The sequence below is a fragment of the Saimiri boliviensis genome, chromosome 1 (assembly GCF_048565385.1).
Source record: "Saimiri boliviensis isolate mSaiBol1 chromosome 1, mSaiBol1.pri, whole genome shotgun sequence".
NCBI lineage: Eukaryota > Metazoa > Chordata > Mammalia > Primates > Cebidae > Saimiri > Saimiri boliviensis.
Window position 1 is genome coordinate 180,728,157 of NC_133449.1, and position 15,505 is coordinate 180,743,661.

The following is a 15,505-nucleotide window of genomic DNA, read 5'->3' on the forward strand; positions in this document are numbered from 1 at the left end:
GGAAGCTTTCTCAGGATTTCTCTCAGTCTCCACCTTGAACACCTGCTGGGATTCAGGGAGGAAAAGCCGCAGCTCCCCGAGCTACACATTCTGATTCCAGCCGTGTTCAGTCTTCAGCAATTTGTTAGAACATTTTAGCTGCGTCTTCTTATTACATTATACAGCATCTGGTTGTGAAGAAGCCAGGTAAGCAAAGGATTTTTTGCTCTTAAGTTGGTCATTCGGTCTTTTGCAGTATTTGGTGAGATCCTATGCCAGTAGATTGATCACTCTGTATATCTTCAAACAGTAATGCTAGCTGAGACCCTGTATACAGGAAAGACGAGCCCAAACTCTGAATGTTTCTTCTTTTGTTAGCAAACTGTTAGCCTTTCCAAATGTAGTCAGTGAGTCACACACTGGTCAGTGGGCTCCTCAAGGAATGGTACCAAAATGGAGATTCAGTATTGTCTTTATTATTGTCTCTTTGGACATTTGACATAGGCCTTAGGGATGTCAGCTAGTAGGAGCAAATGCTATTGGGCACAGAGATGGCCTCCATATCTGCCTTTCAGGCCACTTTGTGCCTGTGTCCATTGTGCCAGCACTAGAGTGACCAATGATGTGGCCTGACACCACCACTTGGGTCCTTTTAAATTCATGCCTCTTTTATGGAGGATATTCTGTCATGGGTGTTAACATATGATGCATCAATATTCACACTGTCCTACTTCTGCATGTCCATCCATATGCCTCTATCTCATATCTCCCTGTAACATTCTTTCCATTGTTTTCTTTTCCTTGTCAGTCATCTTAAGCATTTTTCACTGCCAGTGAATCTTCAGGCCTTTGTTTTGTTTTGTTTTTTTTTACACAGTGTAGAAGACCATAAATATAATTTGAAGTTTAATAATTAACCAAGTTTTTCCTATCTATTGTCTGCACTGTCTCAGGGCACCCCTGCGTTAGGCTGTAATTCGACTACCATTATTATGCACCCATACACTAAGTCAGTCCCCAAACAGGCCTAGGTGTGATCTGAGGGAGAGCTGCTGGTACAGCAGGGGTGGGTGCCAGGTGGATTGGGGCTACTTTTCATAAGTTTGTGTGATTTATTTGGGGTGCTAACTTGACTAGGTTGAAGTTAACTTGAATAGGTTGAATTATTTATTCTCGATGCTTCAGTAGGCACTGAGCCCCTTCCTCTTCTTCTCAAAGGGAAACCCAGGTGGTTTTGCTTTTGATTAGAATGATGGGCTACCCCAGGTGTATCTGTGAAATTGTTTCCAGAGGAGATTGGTGTGTGTCAGTGGATTGGGTGAGGAAGATCCGCTCTCAATGGGGGCAGGCCCTATCCGATTGGCTGGGGTCCCGGATGGATCTGAGAGAGAGGAACGCTAAAAATTTCTCGCACGTTCTCTCTCCTAGAGCTTGATAGTGCTCTTCTATCCTTGGATGTCAGAGCTCTAGGTCTTCCATCTTATACTCTAGGACTCATACCAGCAGTTCCTAGGTTCTCCAGCCTTCAGCCTTGGACAGAAGGTTACCACCAGCTTCCCTGAATCTGAGGCCTTCGGACTTGGACTGAACCACACTACTGGCTTTCCTGGTTCTTCAGCTTCCAGATGGCCTATTGTGGGATTTCTCAACCTCTGGAATTTTGTGAGTCAATTCTCCTAAAAAGGTTCTTTTCATAGCTCTTTCACTGTGTCCTATTGGTTCGGTCTCTCTGGAGAACACTGGTTAGAACAAATTGCTTTTGCTTTGTATTGCACAAGTTTGATCCCAGATGTCGCACTTCTTGAGTTAAGATGAATTTTGCTGCAACTGCCCAACTTTTAAATGAATGGGCCTGAAAAGATCCAGCTCATGAGGGCTATTATTTACTGAATGTCCCATAGTCAGGTGCTCCATCTCTACCAGAAAGCACTTATATATCACTGGCTGTCTCTTGAAAGATATATAATTCTCATTGCAGATGGCATGCCCATGCCTACGGCCCCACAGGTCTTCACCAGTGTTTTCCTGAGGGGGCCTGCCACAAACTATATGTAGTTGGTTTTTGCACCATGGATACTTCCAACACTACAGGGTCTGCTGGGCCATTCGGCCTAAGCTTGGATCTGCTATAGAAGACTTTCCTTCTCTGAGCCTCATTTCAGTTGAGCAGTCATTTGCATCACCTGGCCTACCAGCTGGAGCTTTACCTCCACGTGTGCTATATGCAGCCTCTAAAGTTCCAAGGGGCCCACCAGGTGTTATACTTTCTTCTTTGTGGTAGAAGTTATTAGAGTCAATTTATATCTTTTTAACATGTTTAAAAGGTGTCCTAGTATGCTCCTGATCATTGAACCCCTATAATTTTGCAAGTTTGAAAGGCATAGAGTTTATGTTCTGCTCTCTGGAGTTCATATGGCTTACAAAAGATTCAGGAATGCTGGTAACTTTTTGCTCTTCTGACCTGATCAACATGACATTAACACTATAATAGATGTGTGTGATGTTCTGGAGGATGTGCAGGAAAATTGAGATTTTTTTGTGATATATTCTGACAGAGGGCTGGAGAGCTAATACAGTTCTGGGGTAAAACTCTAAGTGCCTATTGTGTATTTCATGTGAACATAAAGTGTTTATGATCTTTCTGATTGAAATAGAAGAGAACATATTTGCTCCTAGATTGTAGCTGAGAGGAGCTAGAGCTGAGAATCACAGCCTCTTCAAAAATTGCTGTGGGACAGACCCTAGAAAACCTGTCCTGTTGGCACAAATGGATGTGTCTCCCCAAGGTTTACTGTGTGTTAAGATGGCTCTCAGGCTGTAGCCAACAGGGCAGAGGCTGAGTTTCAGGGCTCTTTTGGGATTTGCTGTGGAATGGATGTTGGCATGTCTCTTATGGTGGCACAGACAGATGAGTCCATCAGTTCTCTGAACGAGCGGGATTGCTCCAGGGCTGCAGCACAGAGCAGGTATGGCTGATACCAGGCCCTTCAGGATCTGCTATGAGACAGAAGCAGGGAAGCCTGCCTGGGGACTCAGCTGGGCAAATCTGGCAGATCTCTATACCTTCAATACAGCTCCTAGAATGCAGCAACAGGGTCTGGATCCAAAACACTCATTTTAGGATATGTGGTGAGATATAGGCCAATATACTTGTTCTTGTGGCACAGAAAGGCAAATCTTTCTTGGGGTCCTTGTGTAAGTCATACTAAGCTGGGACCACAGACAAAGGGGGCGAAAGCCAAGTTACACAAAAACTTCAGGTCTGTTTCCAAGGCTGAGGCGTTGGGGGTGTGCTTCCTCCTGGATCCTGTGGATGGTTTTGGTAGCAGGCATTAGGCCAAACAGGGCAAGAAATGGGGCCAGTTTCAAATCTGAACCCAGGAGCAGGATTTGTACATCTGCCACCTGGATGCAGGTCTGTGCTCTTCTTTTGTTTCTGTTTTTTGAGATGGAGTTGTTCTATTGCCCAGGCTGCAGTGCAGTGGCTCTATCTTGGTTCATTGCAACATCCACCTACCAAGTTCAAACGGTTCTCCTGCCTCAGCCTCCTGAGTAGCTGATAGCTGGAATTATAAACATGTGCCACCATGCCTGGCGAATTTCTCTTTCTTTTCCCTGCTCTCCCCTTCCCTGCCCTGCCCTTCCTTTTCTTTTCTTTCTTGTAGAGACTGTATTTCACCATGTTGGCCAAGCTGGTCTAGAACTCCTGACCTCATGTGATCCACCTGCCTCAGCCTTTCAAAGTGCTAGGATTACAGGTGTGAATCACTCTTAAAATGACTATCCTAGGACTTGGACTCCACTTCAGGTAGTCTCTTACCTGAATCCCAGGCTCTTACAAACAGACTTTTGTTCATGCACCAATGTAGAATTCTTGTTGCTGTGTTGGTTATGCAATCAAGTGACCTTCTATTATGCCACCTTGCTCAAGAAGCCTAAAGTCTTCTTTATTTAAAAAAATAATAATACAGCTACATTCAGTTTATGCCCCTTAATTTCAATAAAAAGTAATAAATAATTTCAATAAAGAAAAAATATATTTAAATCCCCTTAATTTCAATCTTTTGATTTAGAAATAGCTTTTGGAAGTAGCATATAGCTGAATTTTAAAATTGTTGTCTACAAGTTCAGTGTGTCTATCTTTTAACCCATAATTATTGATATATTCTGACTTATTTTTGTTTCATTTTGAAATTTCACTCATCAAATTTTTTTTTCTTTTTTTCCTTCTTTCAAACTTTACATAGACTAAATATTTTAATTAGTAACTCCCCTTATTGGTTGGGAGTGTCTCATTCTGGTTCCATTTTTTAATCTATAATTTTAACATGCATGCATGACCTAATCATGTTCAAATGAACCAGTCTCTCCATTTAATACAGGGACTAAGAATTCAGTAATTTTGATTTCTCACTGTAGCACATATTTGTCATGTTTTTGGCTCCCTAGAAACTTCAAACATATATTCAAGAAATGTTCTTCCTTTTGTCTATGTCCCCCCAAGGTAGAAGTAAAAAAACTCATTTGCTAGCCTTGTAGCTGGAGGACAAGCAACCTATGTTCCACCAATCAACAAAGAATGAGAGTTGAAGTTAATAACACAAAGTGGCAAGTGCAACTCAGATTCCCATTCTGCAATGTTCTTTACAGGCAATGTTCTGACTGCTGTGTTCAATAAGCAGTCTTAATTATGAGAGCTCTAATGTCTGTCCGAAGCATAGCAAAAATGGGTTTCAGTACAGCCTTTCTCCATTGCTGCTTTGGGTGTTATAAAGCTTTAATAAAAAATATGTAGTCTGTTTAGAAGAGTGGCTCAATGAAGATTAAGTATTATTCTTTCATCATTAGGAGAACATCTCAATATGGTTTGTAATACATTTACGTTTAAACCAAACTAAGAAAGATACTTCATTAATACAGTTCAAAATTATTATCAGTAAAGACAAAGAACAAACTTTTCCATCAAAGACAAAACTTAGTTGCAAGTTAGAAATGGGAAAAATCACATTTTACATTTTACATTGAGATTGAAAAGATCAGATCAATTAGTATAATAGTGTTTTGAAGTTGAAAGAAGTGGAAAGATAATCCTATTCCTTTATTTTAAATGTTAGGGAAGTGGTATCTAGTTCAGTTCACCTTCCTCAAGTTAAGCAGTGAAGAGAAACGACTGAATTGGGTCCTCTTGTTCTTATTTTCCAGTCTCTATTCATTTTGTTTTCTTCATACCTATGAAAGAGCAAGACATAACAGGATATTTCAGAAATGAGTATTGAAATGACTATGTAACTAATTAAGCAGGAAAATTAGGAATAGTGCTGCCATAGAGCAAAAATATAAACTCAGAAAATATTTAAATTCAACATAAAACCATTATTTTTTACAGCAGTTGTGAAGCTATCAGACACAACTTTAGATTGACTGTTCTTCCTAGTTTTAACAAATTATTAATACTAAACAAATTATTTAATATTAGGAAAAGTAGTCAAAGTCAAGTTGTTCTGATAGCTTTATATTAGGCGCTTATGCTTTTCAGTGGATTTTGATCCAGTCCTAACTATGCATACTTTAGCCTGATCTTCCCCAATTCTGTCCTTAAGAAGTAGAAACCAAGTCATTTAAATAGTGTAAGTTCTTGGAGCCTTCTGTTCCCTGCAGTTTATGGAAAAGACATGCTATATTCAGCTGACCCTAACTGATGTTCATGTTCCATGGTGATATAGTTACCAATAAACAGAAGAAGGTCTTTCATGGCTTCATATTTTTCACCAATGATTTTACAATAATTATAATGCCAACTAGAGTTACATTAGTATATAACCCTATTTTTACCAAAGAATTTTTCAGTAATTTTCCTTCCAATATGATGTTATTTATCTTAACCTTTTAGAATGTAAAAAAAAAAAAAAAAAAATGTGGCCATTAAGGACACACGATTATAAAACCTCAATGAAAAAAGTCTTGGATGCTTTTAAGGATGGAGTATATGGTAAGAAGAATTTAACAGTTCCCAAGGATGTCCATATTTTAACCCTAGAACCTATATAAATGCTACCTCTCAGCAAAAGGGACTTTATAAATACCATTATGTTAAGGACCTTGAAGTAGACATATTATCTTAGATCAGCAGGGTGGACCCAATGTGATGACTTGGGTTTATAAAAGGGGAGAACCTTACCCCAATTCGGAAGATGTGACAACGGAAAAAAAGGGTCAGAGAGAGAAAACATTGCTGGGTTTGAAAATGGTGGAAGATGATGCCTTAAGGATGGAGAAGACAAGAAAATAAATTCTCCCTTTGAACCTCCAGAAAGGAACACAGCTGTGATGAAACCTTGATTTTGGCCCCATGAGAACTATATTGAACTTTTAACCTATAGAACTCTAAAATAATAAATGTATTGTTACAAACCACTACATTTGTGGTATTTTTTATGGCATCAATAGAAAAGTAATACAGAATATAAAGAAACTATAGGCAATAATTCAAATATCAATTCCAACTCTGCAATTCCAACTGCAGGTTATACTAGAATAATTAAAACCAAGTCAGGAGATATCCTGCTAATCCATGTTGTTTTTAAACACCTGTAGGGCCTTCAGAGTGACAGTTCCATGAGCAGTTTTACTCCTATTTATCATGGAAATATTAAGCTAGATGTACATTAAATCTCTTTCTACTTAATGAGTAGTTATATAAAAGTTTTATAGATTCAGTCTAATACCGCTGATAGAAAAAAGACTCATTTCTTCTAAATGTTACCAATGAAAATTACAAAGATATAAAATGAATTTCTTCCAGCACCTTAGGAGGCTGAGGTGAGCAGATTGCTTGAGCCGAGGAGTTGGACACCAGCCTGAGTTTCAAAAAAAATTGAAAATTAGCTGAGTGTAGTAGCGAGTGCCTGAAGTTCCCGCTACTTGGGAGCTGAAATAAGAGAATCACCTGAGCCCAAGAAGTTGAGGCTGCGTGGGCTGTGATCACACCTCTGCACTCTAGCCTTTGCAATGGAGTGAGACTCTATCTCAAAAAAAAAAAAAAAAAAAAAAAAGACAAAATGAATTTCAATCGTATCAATTTTTACTATGTTGGGATGGTGAAAACAATTGGGTTTGTCAAGCACATTTGAATAGAGCAATAATATGGCTGAGGTATAATATTTTGCAGAATGAATGCTAATACTGATGGATTTACATTAAATCAAGAATGAAAAGATCCTGCTTAGAAGCTGTATTATTCTTAGTAACAAAATAGACAACATAAATACAACTAGCTATTAAAAATAGAACCCTATGAGGGTTTTTTTTTACTTCATACTAAAATAAATACAAAGACGTGAGCATTAAATTCCCTTCTTATACTTGATCGTAGCCGAAAGGCCAAGAAGCAATAAAATTCCCTTCTTTCCAAGGCTCTCCCTCTGGTTTCTAGTATACTATCATTTTATATTCTCTTAATATTCCACTTGGGTTATATTAAGCAACAAACCTAAAATAAAGATGTCTTATTTATCAGTCTTGGGCAAATCAAACGTCATGTGAGAAATAACCTTAGTGCAATGATAGATTCCAAGCAAAGTACCAGGAAAGTGAATTCAGAGGTCACAGAACAGAAAAGCTCACGGACAAATGAATGTTCTCAAATCATATTTAGAACACTAACAGGAAGAAAGAGCAAAGAGATGGAGGTAGTTAATACATATAGAAAAGCATTAAAAGTGGGGTGAGAGGACCACACTTCCTGAATCCTGGGGTATGCTATATTCATATGTCCTGCCTTTCTCTCTTCTACTTTTTGCACTGATGATATGGTTACTGGTAAGTTTAGATGTGAGCGAGAGGGCCCACAGATGGAAGGTACCCCAAGCCAATGACATGAACTTTGTCTTATAGGAACACGGAGATAAGTACACCTGTCAGATCTGTAGCTTGTCAATAGCCTGCTGAACAGATTTGAGTTTCATTTGAGTTTCTTTGGCAGGGGAGTTAGGAGGCCAGAATGAGGGGATCACTAATGGGTGACCAATTAAGTACTCATAAATATTGAGTGTTTCATAGGCTTCAGGCATATTTACTACATTCTCAGTATTGAGTATATCCTAAATCTTTTGTATACAAGGGCCTTATAAATAAATATTAGGTATCTTCTGATCTGTCCATTCTTTTGTTTTTTTTTTTTTAATATTTTTTAAGATTTATATTCTACTAAGCACTTACCTTTATTTAATACCTCCTATGCTTTCTACCGTCATCTAACAAAGTCTTTGCTTATGAGCTGCTTTTTAAATAAAGGATGAAAAAATTTTATGTTTTTCACAAACTGTTGACATATTCATGTTTCATAATAATTGAGTATTCTGAAAAGTATATGTACATTATGCCAAGTCTCAGAATTTCTTTTTGTGTAAGTTGACATGACATTGGTACAAGGCTGCTGTCCCTATGGTTAAATGTGATTACATTAGAGTTGGCCTGTAATTCAAGAGCAGTCAGTTAGTGTAAAAACTGCATAAGGACTATACACCTTCTTTTTCTTAGCAATCAGAACTATAAATAGCCAGAAGTCATTTGCTTGTGATACGAGTTTGGCTGTATACCCACCCTAATCTCATCTTGATATTGCAGCTCCCATAATTACCACATGTCATGGGAGGGACTTGGTGGGAGGTAATTGAATCATGTGGGTGGGTTTTTCTCATGCTGTTCTTGTGATAGTAAGACCCATGAGAACTGATGGTTTACTAAAGGGGAGTTTCCCTGCACATACTCTCTCTTGCCTGCTGCAATGTAAAATACCTCTCTCTTTCCGCCATCATTGTGAGCCCTCCCTGGCCATGTGGAACTGTGACTCCATAAAACCTCTTAAACAGAAAGTGATGAGAGGGGAAAAGAGAGCATGAAGTAGCAGTGGACAGAAGTAAACAGAATCTGTGTATAAGTACAAGCAAAAAAGAACTTTATAGAAAAGAGTGTTATTGGTTTGGTAGCAGGAATATAAACCAAAGATGGATATATACAAAGTGAAGAGACAAAGAAAGTAGCCAATAACCATAAACAGAATGGGTATGGGTAGGTTTCTGATTCTGAGGAGACAGTTGGTAGGATTACTTTGGATGTTGAAAAAATAGCCAGTCCCCAGATTTTCTGAGGCCTGACTCTTCTGTGACTCTGGTAATTTTCATGATAGCTGGTTTAGGGGCTTTTTTCTATATTGGCATGAGACATAGTCCAATGATTAAGATTCCAGTTGGCTAATTTTGTATATATATTATGCTGAAAGGAACTTTTTGAAGATGTACCCAGATAATGACCTGAGTATTTGCATAATAAGAATTCTTTCAACTTTGTTAGCTGTAGAGTGTTATTACAATGTACCACATAAGTCCATATAAATCTTTAAAAGGCATCAAGCAATAATATTTGATATATAAACTGTTTATTTTTTAAGATTAATTATACACCAAGATGAATCGAGCTACTGTCATACTTTCTGGAATCCTTCAATATGGTGATAGTCTTAGGAAATTATCTATGAGCATAGATCTCAGTGTGGCAAAAATGCTGGGTGGCTGCTAACAGTTTGCTGAATTGTGATATCCAGAAAGAGAGCAAAACTGAATTGCAGAAGAATAAAGAGCCTCTGATCAGTCACTCTTTTGTTTTAAGAATATGCCTTGTTTTGTTTAGACTATATCTCCTGTTATATCTTTCTTCTACAGTTTTTCCTGATCGCCCATAGCTAATTGTCCAATACTGCCCTTCCATCAAAGGCCAGCCTAATTGCTATCTACTAAACGAATTGTTTTAGATTCCCTAAGGTAGTAATTACCTTCCCTTTCCAGATATCTTCATAGGCCTCTTAGATACCTCCATTATGGCATTTATTATAGGTAACTTAAATCCATTATTTGTTATGTGTTTATCTTCCACTGACTAGGGCTTTTAAGCAGAGATGACCATGTCTTTATAAATTCTTATGTCTATAAGAGCTCTAACATGATGTCACAGAATATATTTTAATAATATAGGTATAACTGAAATAATATATGGGAATTGTTTGCTTTAATTGAGGAGAATTAACAAATGAAATATATACCACAACTACTGACAACTATTCTTTATTTGCTCTATATTTAAGCTGTACATTTTAGAACTCTGCTAATTGAAACGATTGATTCTTGAGTTAATCAGATATTTTCTTCTTGGAACATGATGTAAAAAGTTAGCAATGTAACTGAACAGATATAAAGATCTGTTTAAGAAAATCTGTTCTTAAAATTTAAGAAACCCAAGTTTTGAACATATCCTTGCCATTTCTTTAAGCTTGAAGTTAATGTTATCAAAATGTTTACCAAAAGTGTCAGGATTATAAATGCAGTCAAATGTCAAAGTTTGAATGTTGCTCCTATCCCTTTCATTCCACATAAGAAAGATTCTGTTTAAAAAGCTTTTCAGTTTACATTTCTAAATGACTTCAGTATTTTAAACACTAGTTGCATAAATTGCTTTTAGGCTATAAAACTTTGCATTCCAGCTCCAGGATCATAGTTGCATATCTGCTTTATGATAGAAGGATGTTTATATCAAGATCAAATAATCTGTTACCCTTTTCAAAATTACTACCCAGAGTGCCATTAGTATGCCTTTGTCATTTCCTTTCTCTCTCCCTTTCTTTGTTGTTCATTTTCTTGTTCTTTGTCTCCCAAGTCAGCAAACCAACTATACATAATTTTGTGAGACCTTTCATGAATCAATTTAAATCTTACCTAACAATCAAAAGAATGAAATAAAACCCAGCAGAAAATATTTACTAACATATTTATAAAAATATTTTATTTGTTTTATCTTTGTGTCTATTTTCAATATTTGGAAAATTTAGCGTCATAAGTGTTTGTTACAATTCTTTTTATTATCCCCATTAGAGATTGCAAGATGAAAATGTCTAATTTAATACATGTCCTTAGAACTGAAGATTACTATTATGTGTCTTCAAAATTCATGAACATTTATTTGGGATAATCCATTTGATATGAACTGAATTAAATAAAAATTTATTTTCTGTGTCTATCAGTTCAATCAGCATATAAAGAAGTATATTATTTACCTTTTATCTAATTGGTAAGTTAGATAAAATTTCAGAAGACAACAAAAAAACTATAGACTAAATTGTTTAAATTATTTTAAAGTGAGACACATTTTCATGCAAATAAAAAGTAGTTCTTTGAGCTATAAAATATCTCATTTTACTATATTATTTTGTGCAATTCTATATAACTTCTTTAAAGCATCATGCCAATAATTTTAAATTTATGAAACAAGGGGTTCCAACTATATCACATGACTTGATTCAGCCATTTGAACTATATCACATTAGCTAAAACTGCACAAAATAGGAATTTGCCTGTAAGCTAGATAGTATAATATACTCTCTTTTAAATCTGAAGATCAATGAAAATATTGTCTAAGGTCATATTTTATAACTAGCAGAACTGATATTCAATTCTAAGTAATCTAGTTCCACAGCATCTTGGGGTAGCTTTTGATTATTATCAATTCAAAAGTTCCTTTGAGCTCGTGAAACTTGAGCTTGTATTAATGAAAGTACTTTCTCATTTCACACTTTCTAAGAATTTAGTTGGACCATGGGCTCCTTAGGTAGTTCAGTAAAGAGATGCTAAAGTAGACAATTTTTCTTAACTTCATGTACTATGAAATCACAGCTTTGAAGGGTAAAATTTGATGGTTTTAGTATATTAACAGAGTTACACAAGTATTACCACAATCTAACTTTAGAACATTTTCATCACCCTAAAAAGCAACCCCAGGAAGTACTCAACTTCAACAATGGAGTACTTCTCATTCCCTCTTTCTACCACTCCTAGCCCCAGTGACCCATTAGTCTACTTCCTGTCTATCTAGATTTGCACGTTCTGGACCTATTACATAAATAAATCATATGTAGTGTCCAGAGACTGCTTATTTCAACCAACATTATATAGCACATATATTTCTTCATTCCTTTCTATTATCAAATATTTGATTTTATAGGCATACCATGTTTCATTTGTCCATTCATCATTTGATAGTTGTTTAGGTTGAATCCACTCTTTGACTAGTATGAATAATGCTATGACTATTGGTGCCCAAGTTTTTGTGTGGGTGCATGTTTCCATTTGTGTAGCCAGATTAATGGAAGAATTTTAAGAAAAGTCTTCATGATTATAATTCCCAGTTTATTTCTTTCTTTGTTAGGAATGGCATGAACATCCTCAGACAAGGAGAGAAAGCATTATAAAACTTGAATCCTTTTTGTACTTGACTGATTTAGTTGCCATACATATAATCTGAAATGTTGTATATTCCGTAAAACTGTGATTGTTCTAATGATAGTGTAGTAATTTGGTTTTATCATTAAGGAAAAGATACAGTTTGAAGGGAACAAAGAACAAAGCATGTAGATTAAGTGACAATTTATTGCCCTACTTTTAATTTTTTTAAATGAGCAGTAACATGGAGATATAATCCGATTGTCTGGAATCAGAAACAAAGTCATGATAATATTGGCTGAAATATATCTCCAAAATATTAATAATACTAATAAAATTAAAACAATAAAGAACAAAAATAAAAAATGGAACATGGCTGGTTCAGATGGGAAAACTTAATATGTGAAGTGATATGATCCACAGTTGATCTGTGACAACTGTGGGAGATCTGGGACCAGTCCCTTGCTCTGCTGCTGCTGCGATCTTGCCCAACAGCAATCTCTTCTTCATTCCAGGCTGCCATCTGCTCACCAAAATGAAGACACTAGATTAGAAAACTTTTATTTATTTATTTATTTATTTATTTATTGAGACTGAGTCTGAGTCTTGCTCTGTCACCCAGGCTGGAGTGTAGTGTCACAATCTCAGCTTACTATAACCTCCGCCTCCCAGGTTCAAGAAATTCCCCTGCCTCAACCTCTCAAGCAGCTGGAATTACAAGTGTGCACCGCCATGCCTGGCAAATTTTTGTATTTTTAGTAGAGATGGTGTTTTACCATGTCAGGCAGGCTGGTCTTGAACTCCTGACCTCAAGTGATCTGCCTGCCTTGGCTTCCCAAATTGCTGGGATTTTAGGCGGCATGAGGCACTGTGCCCTGGCCTAGAGATAGAATGGGGAGAAATGACAGATACAGGCGAGGGGACGGAAGGCAGAAAACCACACTGCCATGTGTGTACCTATGCAACAATCTTGCATGTGCTTCACATGTACCCCAAAACCTAAAATGCAATTAAAAAAAAAAGAAAATTTTAAATAGTCAAGCGTTGTGCACACCAAATGTCCTTACAATAATGTGTTTAGAATTTCTGAATCAATATGCAGAATATAGAGTATTAAAGGATATTTCAAACAGACAATTCTGTTCCCTATTTTAATAAGTTTTCTCTATTTCTGTTTCTCAATATATATAAAAACCTATAGAATATAACTATATACATTATGTACTATATTATTATTTATTATTTATGTGTGTATATATGTGTGTGTGCATATGTATGCATCCACGCACATACAAACACACACAAAATCTGTAGTTATTGGTTCAGTTGATTTGTTTTTCAACTCCTAAACACAGAATCAGAGATTTTTAGAGCTGAAATGAATCTCATAGATCATTTGGTGAATGCAACTCTCTCATTTTAGAGACCCCAAAGAATGGTTGTAACCTGTGCAGGGATGCATCCTAGGGAGCAGGGTTTCCAGGACTGGAAGCTCATGCTACCCTTTTTTTTTTTCCTCATAGTTCCTGGGAAACCCACTGACTCAAATATCTGTAGTTGCAATCCAATTGTATCCTATATAGAAGACAGGAAAGTTTCATTTTCCAAGATGGAAACCAAAATCATTACCTGCAAAAAAAAAAAAAAAAAAATTGCTGACACACACTGAGGGTTTCAGGAACAATTACCACTTGATCATAGATATTCACCTGTTTACTTTTTATTTATATACTATCTGTTTCTCCAACTACAATGTTCATTAGGTATCAAGAACACTTCTTGTCTTGTTTATTGGGCATTAGGAAGGCTTAGCAGATTTCCTGGCCCACAAGCAATAAATATTTGCTGAATGAAAGAAAAAAACATTATCATAGTCAGGAATATGCATAGCAAAAAGTGAGGAACTCTATAATTTCCTGCATTTCAATGCATGTCTGAATATGTTTAAACATGAATATCGACATCCAAATATTTTGGGTACTTATGTTCCAGCACAATGAGATGAATTGTCTTCCTATTGCTAACCTCTTTTTAAAGATGCTGTTGTCAACATTTGACTAATTATTAATAGCATAAACTTGTGGAACTTCAATGTTAATGCGTGAAGTGTGTCTATTTAATGCTGTAGGTTCAAGAACATAAACCTTCAAGTTAGGTTTGCATTCAAATTTAGCTCTACCACTTTCCACCTGTGTAATCTGGGATGTGTAGATTCACCTCAATGAGTCTCTGGATTTACCTATAAATATGGATATCACATGTAAGATTTTCTACAAGTTCTGGTATAAGAATATTCAACCTGTTGGTACATTTCTTCTTTTACTATAAGCAATTAGCATGAATGTTGTTACAAAACTGATGATAATCAGCATTGAATAGAGTAGGTGTTCAACAAATGTTTTGATTTTTATTACAGATCTGTGGCAACCTCAATAATTTACACCATATTAAAAAAAAAACATGATCATGCCAAGGTTGTCGTCCTGTGTTCATGTGGCTTCAGTGTGAGCAGCATGCAGATTTTTAAAATATTTTTTTTTAGAGTTCCTTTTGCCCTGCTGGCAAGGGCTACCCATGGTCATGTGGGACCTTCGTGGTATGGTATAACCTTTGCCAGGCTTTACCCAGCCCAGAAGAGTAGATTTGAATGTAGTACAGCTATGATAAGAGACTGGGTTTCAGACCCCTATTATCAGTCTTACTGGTTTTCATGTTTTGCCAAATACGGTCTAAGCAGTGAGAGATGTATTGAGTTTCCCACAACAGAACATGTTCAAACACAAGCTGTGCATCTAATTGGTAGAGGGCAATATAGACAGGATTCAGCCTTTACTGCTATGCTTTTAAACTCAAATAATCTTGTTAGTGATATTTGGAAAACATCACAAAGCTCTGCAGTTGTTTTCTATAGATACTGATTTTTTTTTTTCCTGGAAGTGATGATGATATTGCCAGTTGATCCTTCGATTCTGCATGTGTTGAGGAAATAGTGATCAGAAGTATGTCAGCCCTTCTTGCTTCATAAGGCTTCTGAATCAGTAGGTTAGTACTGGTTTTGTTATCTCTGATTACTCTCATTACTTTAAAGTTTCCATCAAAGTGTGTAGTGTAGTATCTTGCCAGATTCTGTCAAGGAGAATCTTTGAAGTATTTTGGTCTTCTTAGGAGCTTACTGATCATTTATTTAGGAGAGTGCTGACAGACTGTTCTGTTATTCTTCTGTGCTATCTCACTAACCCTGAATAAAGTGAACCGCTTTG